Genomic DNA, 8,096 nt, shown 5'->3' with positions numbered 1-8,096 from the left:
GGCAAAAGTTAAAATGTATGTTTAAGTCTTGTCTCTTCAAGGGATATTCTTCTTTTTGGAAGTTCACTTGTCTTATGTATTCAGTTCTCTAGTAGAGTAACAAAATTAAAATGCTTTGATTGTCTGCTTTGTCCTAATTGTTAGTGTAGGAGAAGATTTTCTTGAGTCATTTTATATCCTTTGCTAATGAAGATGGCAATTTGTCATTTCTTTGTGTTTTGCCAATTCCATTAATCTTCGTCAGACACCAACCTTTTGGATGCTTTGATTCTATTGTATGTTTTTTTTCTTGTACATTAAAATTTCCTCTCAGATTTAATCTTTCTCCTACTTTTGGCCTAGTTTTCTTGGTCCTTGATTGATAGTGGCTTTTAGATAGCTTTCAGCTTTAATCCTGTGGAGAGCAGCCTGTGTCTTTCTATGAGTTCCTCCATGATGAACAGAACATGGTTTTCAGGCTGTGCCCAGCTCTACATCACTCCATTTTGTGAAGCAGTTGTTTGCCATGAGTTGCTCCATTTTGAGCCTAAGTGCCAACATAGAGTGACCCTATACCTTGATTGTGCAAGTAAAAAAACACCATCTGCCTGTTTACATATATATAAACACAAATAATGTATAACCATAACAAGTAAACAATCACCATCTGCCTGGCACCACCATTAAGTATAAATATATCTTTTGACTTAAAAGCTGGAGTGGAGGTGTGCAGTCCATTTGGACTGCTGATTATTAGTCACCCATAGAACTGGCTAAAAACAAATATGTATTTCTCACAGCCTATGAGGCTGGAAAGTTCAAGATCAAGTTATCAGCAGACTCCACTCTTAGCAAAAGCCCAATTTATTACAGACTCTTGTCTAGTTTTTCTGATATGGTTTTGACACACCCATGAATCCATGTGCCTCTGATTTAATTTCACTCAGAATTCTGAACTGAAAGTACTTCAAGTCTAGGCTCTCCAGAAGGGCTGTGACATCCATGGATTCTTGGTTCCTCGCTAAGCTTTGAATAGCATGATAGTAAACAAGACTCTTCCCACTTGTGAACTTCTGCCAAATTCCAAAGCTAAGGACAGGCACCAAGATAAATGAATGAATAGATAAAATAAATTTTTTTAAACATCACAATTTCTAAACAAGTCTGTTGGCTAATCTTTTCTGGAGTTGTTTCAGTTATAAGTCTCATTCCATAGATTTAGGAAATTATTTTAACAATGGTTTTCCCCACAACATTATATACTTCCAATAGACTTAAAGAATATTATTTTAAAAGATATTTCGCCTTACAACAATTACCCACCATAAAGCCAGAAGAAAGGCTCCAAATATGTATGCTTCTTAATAATAAAAAGAAAATAATTAGCATTTTCCACCCCCAAAAAAAAGAAAGAATGAAGGAAGGAAGGAAGGGAGGAATGAATCCAGGACAAATTGACTTCACTCCTGAATCCTACCAAGCTTTTAAATAAGAACGAGGGCTGGGGATGTGGCTCAAGTGGTATCGCGCTCATCTGGCATGCGTGTGGCCCGGGTTCGATCCTCAGCACCACGTATAAACAAAGATGTTGTGTCCGCCGAAAAACTAAAAATAAATAATAAATAAATTCTCTCTCTCTCTCTTTAAAAAAAAAAAAAAGAACGAATATCATGGCTGGGGTTGTGGCTCATTGGTAGAGCGCTTGCCTAGCATGTGCGAGGCACTGCGTTTGATTGTCAGCACTGCATATAAATAAGTAAATAAAATAAAGATCCTTCAACAACTAATAAAAATATTTTTTAAAAAAGAATTAAAATACCAAGCTTCTTTATTTCCTTGCACAAGCTGAGGAGGGGACACTTCATAACTCATTCACAAAGGCAACAAAATCTTGATATCAAATCTAGGCAAGGGTTCCCCTGAGAGAAGACTACAATCCAACATCCCTGTGGCAGAATTCTCAACAAACTATTAACAAGTCAATTTCAACAGCTTATGAGAATGAGACGGGTCCTTCAAAATGATCAAGTGGCCTTTATCCCAAGGATGCAAAGATGGTTGAACATAAGCAATCTGATAGAGCGATACACTACATTAACCATATATTACCTCAATGGATGCAGAAGAAGCATTTGACAAAATGCACTTTCTTTTATGATAAAGTTTTTTTTTTTTTTTTTTTTTTTGTAGTACTGAGGATTGAACCCAGGGCCTTAAGCAAGATAGACAAGCCCTCTACCACTGAACTACATCACCAGCCCTATGATCAAATTCTTACCAAGTTAGGTATGGAAGGAATGCAACCTGGGACAATAACGACTGCCGCATGCCCACGCTCAAGGAATCAAACCCACAGGCTGGCATTGTACCACTGAGATAAACTTTTCACCCTACATTTACTTCTGTTCAACAGCTCACTAGAAATTCTAGCCAGAAAATGAGGCAAGAAAAAGAAAGAAAAGGCATATAAGCTATAAAGATGGAAGTTAAATTATCCCTTTTTAAGAATGACATGATCTCATATAGGAAAATATAGTGATTCCAAAGAAAATTTTTCAAAACTAGTAAATAAATTAGGTATACTTGCAGTATATAAAATTGACATATAAAAATCAATGGTGAGGAGCTGGGGTTGTGGCTCAGTGGTAGCACATGAGAGGACCTGGGTTCTATCCTCAGCATCACATAAAAATAAATAAAATAAAATAAAATAAAGATATTGTGTCCATCTACAACTAAAAAATAAATATTTTTTAAAAAGTCAATGGTAAGACAAAGACACATAAAAGAAAGAAAACTTCAGACCAATATCCCTCATAAATATAGACAAAAAAATTCTCACTAAAATTTCTCAGTAAAATTTGGGCAACTCATAAACAAAAATATACTTTAAAAACAGTGCATCATGATCAAGTATGGATGCAAGTTTGGTTCAATATGTGGAAATCAATAAATGCAATTCATCATGTTATAGTTAAAGCATCATCCCTGGGTTTCATAAATTGACTTCCAGACCACTCACGTATAATTGAATCAAGCCTTACCAGTGGTGACTGACCAGAACATAAAGCTGTTCCCCAGATTAGCCCCAAACAATTGCAAGGATGCTCCTTATAAGCCTGAAAACTGCAAAAGGGACATTTGGGAGTCCAGCCAATGCAAGCAAGCCAAGTTACAGAAGCAGGAGAATGCAGTCAGGCGGAGGGACGCTTAGCCAATCACAATTAGCCCAGTCACCCCAGTAATAGAAACAGAGCCCTGTTACCCTAGTTACAGAAACAATGCCCTATCAGGTAGTTCCGTGTTCTTAAAGGTTTCTATAGTAAAAGGAAAAGAACATCTTGCCCCAGTCACGACCCTTCTACTTGGCATGGTTGTTTTACAAAATGGAGTTACTAAACAAAAGGGAGTTGCTTTGGCTTGACTATCACAATCACATCAATAGACTTAAAAACAAACAAGAATCATATGATCATCTCAATAGATGCAGAAAAAGCATTTAAAAATATATACCACCCCTTCACTAGGGATAGTAGGAACATACCTCAACATCATAAAAGCTATATATGCTAAACCCAAGACCAACATCATTCTAAATGGAGAAAAATTTAAAACATTCCCTCTAAAAACTGGAACAATACAGGGATGCTATCTTTGCCACTTCTATTCAACATAGTCCTTGAAACTCTAGCCAGAGCAATCAGACAGATGAAAGAAATTAAAGGGATATGAATAGGAAAAGAAAAACCCAAATTATCACTGTTTGCCAATGACATGATTCTATATTTAGAAGATCCAAAAAATTCCACCAGAAAACTTCTAGAATTAATAAATGAATTCAGCAAAGTATCAGGATATGAAATCAATAAACTAAATCAAATGCATTTCACACAAGTTATACATCCAAGTGCATAAGATGCTTTTATTCTGCAGTATTTTTAACAAACATAAGCATGTATCAGTGGCATCCTGTTTTCCATAAAAGAACTTAACAGCTCAAGTTACTGTTACAGCCTGGACTTTGCTACAGCTTTCTTCATATAGTTCCTGCTATAATTGCCTGCAAATTGAAGTAGTCACTTCTTTGGTTAATAAGTTTAATAATCATCTTATCTCCATAAGAAGAAATGACTACAGCTAGGATAAGAACCTGGGCTAAGTTCCAAAGTGACATGAAGACTGGAGCTCTATCCTTCTGGCTCTTTACATTACCAAAAGGATGGAATCCATACCCTTGGAGACATCTCTGGATAACAAAACAGACAATGGTTTTATTTAGGCCCTGAAGAGTTTTATTTACATTCAGAGGTTTAGAAAATTCTTTTTACTTACTATTTTTACTTTAAAGGCTCATCTTATTTTTATGTTTTATTTGGTTTTTTTTTTAGATATAAATAACAGTAAAGTGTATTTTTACATATTATACATACATGGAGTATAATTTCCCATTCTTGTGGTTGTATATGATATGGAGTTACATGGTGGTGTAATCATATATGAACATAGGAAAGTTGTGTCCAATTCATTCTACTGTCTTTCCTACCCCCCCCCCACCTTCCCTTCATTCCTCTTTGTCTAAACCAATGAACTTCTATTCTCTCCCCTCCCCCCATTGTGTGTTAGCATCCTCATATCAGAGAGAACATTTGACCTTTGTTTTTTGGGGATTGGCTTATTTCAGTTAGCATGATAGTCTCCAGTTCCATGGTTGTAAAACAACCATGCCAAGTAGAAGACTACTATTTACTGGCAAATGCCATAATTTCATTCTTCTTTATGACTGAGTAATATTACATTGTGTATATGTACTGCATTTTCTTTATCCATTTATCTGTTAAAGGACACCTAGGTTGGTTTCATAGCTTAACAATTGTGAATTGAGCTGCTAAAAATATTGTTGTGGCTGCATCACTATAGTATGCTGATTTTAAGTCCTTTAGGTATATACTGAGGAGTGGAATAACTGCATCAAATGGTGGTTCCATTCCAGGTTTACTGAGGAATCTCCATACTATAAAGGCTCATTTTAACAAGAGATGGGAGGGGGCTGGGGTTGACGCTCAGTGATGGAGTACTTGCCTAGCACATGCGAGGTCCTGGGTTCAATCCTCAGCACCACTAAATAAATAAAGTAAAGGTATCATGTCCAGCTACAACTAAAAAATAAATATTAAAAAAAGAGAGAGAGAGAGATGGTATAACCGGGTGCGGTGGCGTCCGCCTGTAATCCCAGTGGCTGGGAGGCTGAGGCAGGAGGATCTCGAGTTTAAAGCCAGCCTCAGCAAAAGCCAGGCACTAAGCAACTCAGTGAGACCCTGTCTTTAAATAAAATACAAAATAGGGCTGGGGATGTGGCTCAGTGGTTGATTGTTTCTGAGTTCAATCCCTGGTACCCCACTCCACCCCAAAAAAACAGAGATGGGATAACTTTTGTTAACAGAAGCTGAAAACATTATTGGATTGTTGCCTGTTTTTCAGAATATATTTCATCTTCCCTTAATTATGTCTGTTTTGTTGAACAGATGATCAGGCTTCGGGAATAAACACCTACATATATGGTAATACTTCTCAATGCATTCAGTTTGTAATCACTATAAAGTGTCAAACCTTCCTTTTCCTACAGTCTATTTTGCCTGATGTTAACATAGCCACTCCAGATCTCTTATGATTTTTGTTTGCCTATTGTTGTTTTCCATACTTTTTCTTTCAAATGGTATATATTTATGCATTTGTTATTTATTTATTGTAGTACTGGGGATTAAGTCCAGGGACACTCTACCACTGAGCTACATCCCAGCCCTTTTTATTTTTTAGTTTGAGACAGGATCTCACTAAATTGCTGAGGCTGGCCTCACACTAGCCATCCTCCTGCCTTAGCTTCCTGAATTACTGGGATTACAGTTGTACACCATTGTGACAGGCCCAAAGGATTTATTTTTAAAATGCATCTCTTGAGCCACCTCATAGCCTGGCTCTAGTGCAGGCTCCAGAGCCCTCCAGCAGCCAGGGCTGCATCTCTCCTGCCATTGAGAGGACTGGCGCTGTGCTTCAGGGATTGAGGGACACTCACAGAGCTCCTGATTCTTCATGTGCAATGAGTGACCCAGGACCTGAGCCAAATTCAGGGTTCCTGGAGAAGCTTGCCCCCAGGCCTTCCCCTCTTGGGAAACCTGTAGCACAAGGACAGCATCCTGAACTTCCTGAGGTGGTGACTGCTTGCCAAGGTACCAAAGCAATGGAGAAAACTGACCATGAACTCCTCTGTCATCATGAGCCAAAACAGATCTTTCCCCTTCATAAGTAAAGTAAACAAAAGACTCTATGCCAACTTACCTTAGAGTCCAAAGAACAGGGAGCAAAGAAGCTTCAATGTTATCTGATCTGCCTTATGAGAAAAAAACAGAAGAATGTTTTGCCATATTTTGTCACTGAATTTTAAGAATTTGGACATGGAGACATTACATTGAAAGCCACCATTCCATCAATTCTTCTTTTTTTTTTTTTTTTAAGGGTGACTTTTTTTTTAGAGAGAGAGAGAGAATTTTTAATATTTATTTTTTAGTTTTCGGCGGACACAACATCTTTGTTTGTATGTGGTGCTGAGGATCGAACCCGGGCCGCACGCATGCCAGGCAAGCGCGCTACCACTTGAGCCACATCCCCAGCCCCATTCCATCAATTCTATGTAGAGGACACCTGTGTGAGAAGAAGTGGCGATTACCTGGAGGTTGCCTAGAGGTTGTTGAGAGAGTAACAGTCTGACCACAATGAAAACCTGTCCCTAATGGTTTAGAAAATATTTTTATTGAAGATTGTAAATTTAAAATTCTGTGCTGAAATGATATATTTATTTTCAGCTTTATGGGATGTTTTCATGCAAATAAGTTGCCCTTATGTTCTTGGCCACAGTTCTCTTTCCCATTGTTAATAGAGCAACTGCCACCAGCTGCTTCCTTAAACCTAGAAGATGTCATAAAAATTTTTTTCAAAGTTAAAATGTATGGAAATTGAAAGTTAATATTATTTAGAGAAAAGTAAAAGTTATTATATGGGCAAAATTTTTCTTTAGATGTGGGGTTTCTATTTAAAAAAAACTTGTGTTAATAACTGTGCAGATAGACAAATAAGTTCATTTTTCTATTTCAATAAAAGACGCTGAGCTGGAATGAGATGAACATCACTACCCCATGTACATGTACGAAAAATATGTGAGTGGTGTGAATATGCTTTACATGCAAGCAGAGAGATGAAAAATTGTGCTCTAAATATCTAATATGAATTGTAATGCATTCTGTTGTCATGTATAACAAATTAGAATAAAAAGCAGAATATTGGGGAACAATATTGAAAACATTATATTGCTATATCATGTGCATGTATGAACAGGTAGCAATGAATCCCTCTATTATGTATGATTCTAGTTCACCAATTAAAAATGGGGGAAAAAATCTTGAAAAAAAAAGAATTTTTACAATTCAACCACACAAACCCTTGAAAAATAGGCAAAGAATTTGAAAAGATGATTCTGCAAAGAACATATACAAATGGTCATTAAACACATGAAAAGAGCTCAATATTTCTCCTCATTAGAGAAACACTAATAAAACCACAAAGAGATATCACCTAACTCCCATTGGTGTAGGCACCATTAGAAAAAGAAAAAAAAAAACTAGTATTGGCAAGGGTGGGGAGAAATTGGAAGTTTTACCACTGTAGGTAAGAATGTAAAATGTTCCAGTTGCTATTAAAAAAAAAAAAAAAGTGTAAAAATCCTTGAAAAAGAGTATTATCATATGACTCAGTGATCTCACTTCTAGGTATAAGTGCAAAAGAATCAAAAGAAGGATAACAAAGAGATATTTGCAAACCCAGTTCATGATAGATGGGTTGGAGCAACACAAATGTACATCAACAGATTTTAAAAACGTGCTATCTCGGGGATGGGGATGTGGCTCAAGCGGTAGCAGGCTCACCTGGGATGCGATCCTCAATACCACATATAAAAAAAAAAAAAAAAGATGTTGTGTCCGCCAAAAAAACTAAAAAAAATAAATATTTTTAAAAAACGTACTATCTCTGTACACAAAATAGAATATTATTCAGCTTCCAAAAAATAG

The sequence above is a fragment of the Marmota flaviventris genome, chromosome 10 (assembly GCF_047511675.1).
Source record: "Marmota flaviventris isolate mMarFla1 chromosome 10, mMarFla1.hap1, whole genome shotgun sequence".
NCBI classification, from domain to species: Eukaryota; Metazoa; Chordata; class Mammalia; order Rodentia; family Sciuridae; genus Marmota; species Marmota flaviventris.
This window is presented reverse-complemented; position numbering follows the sequence as displayed.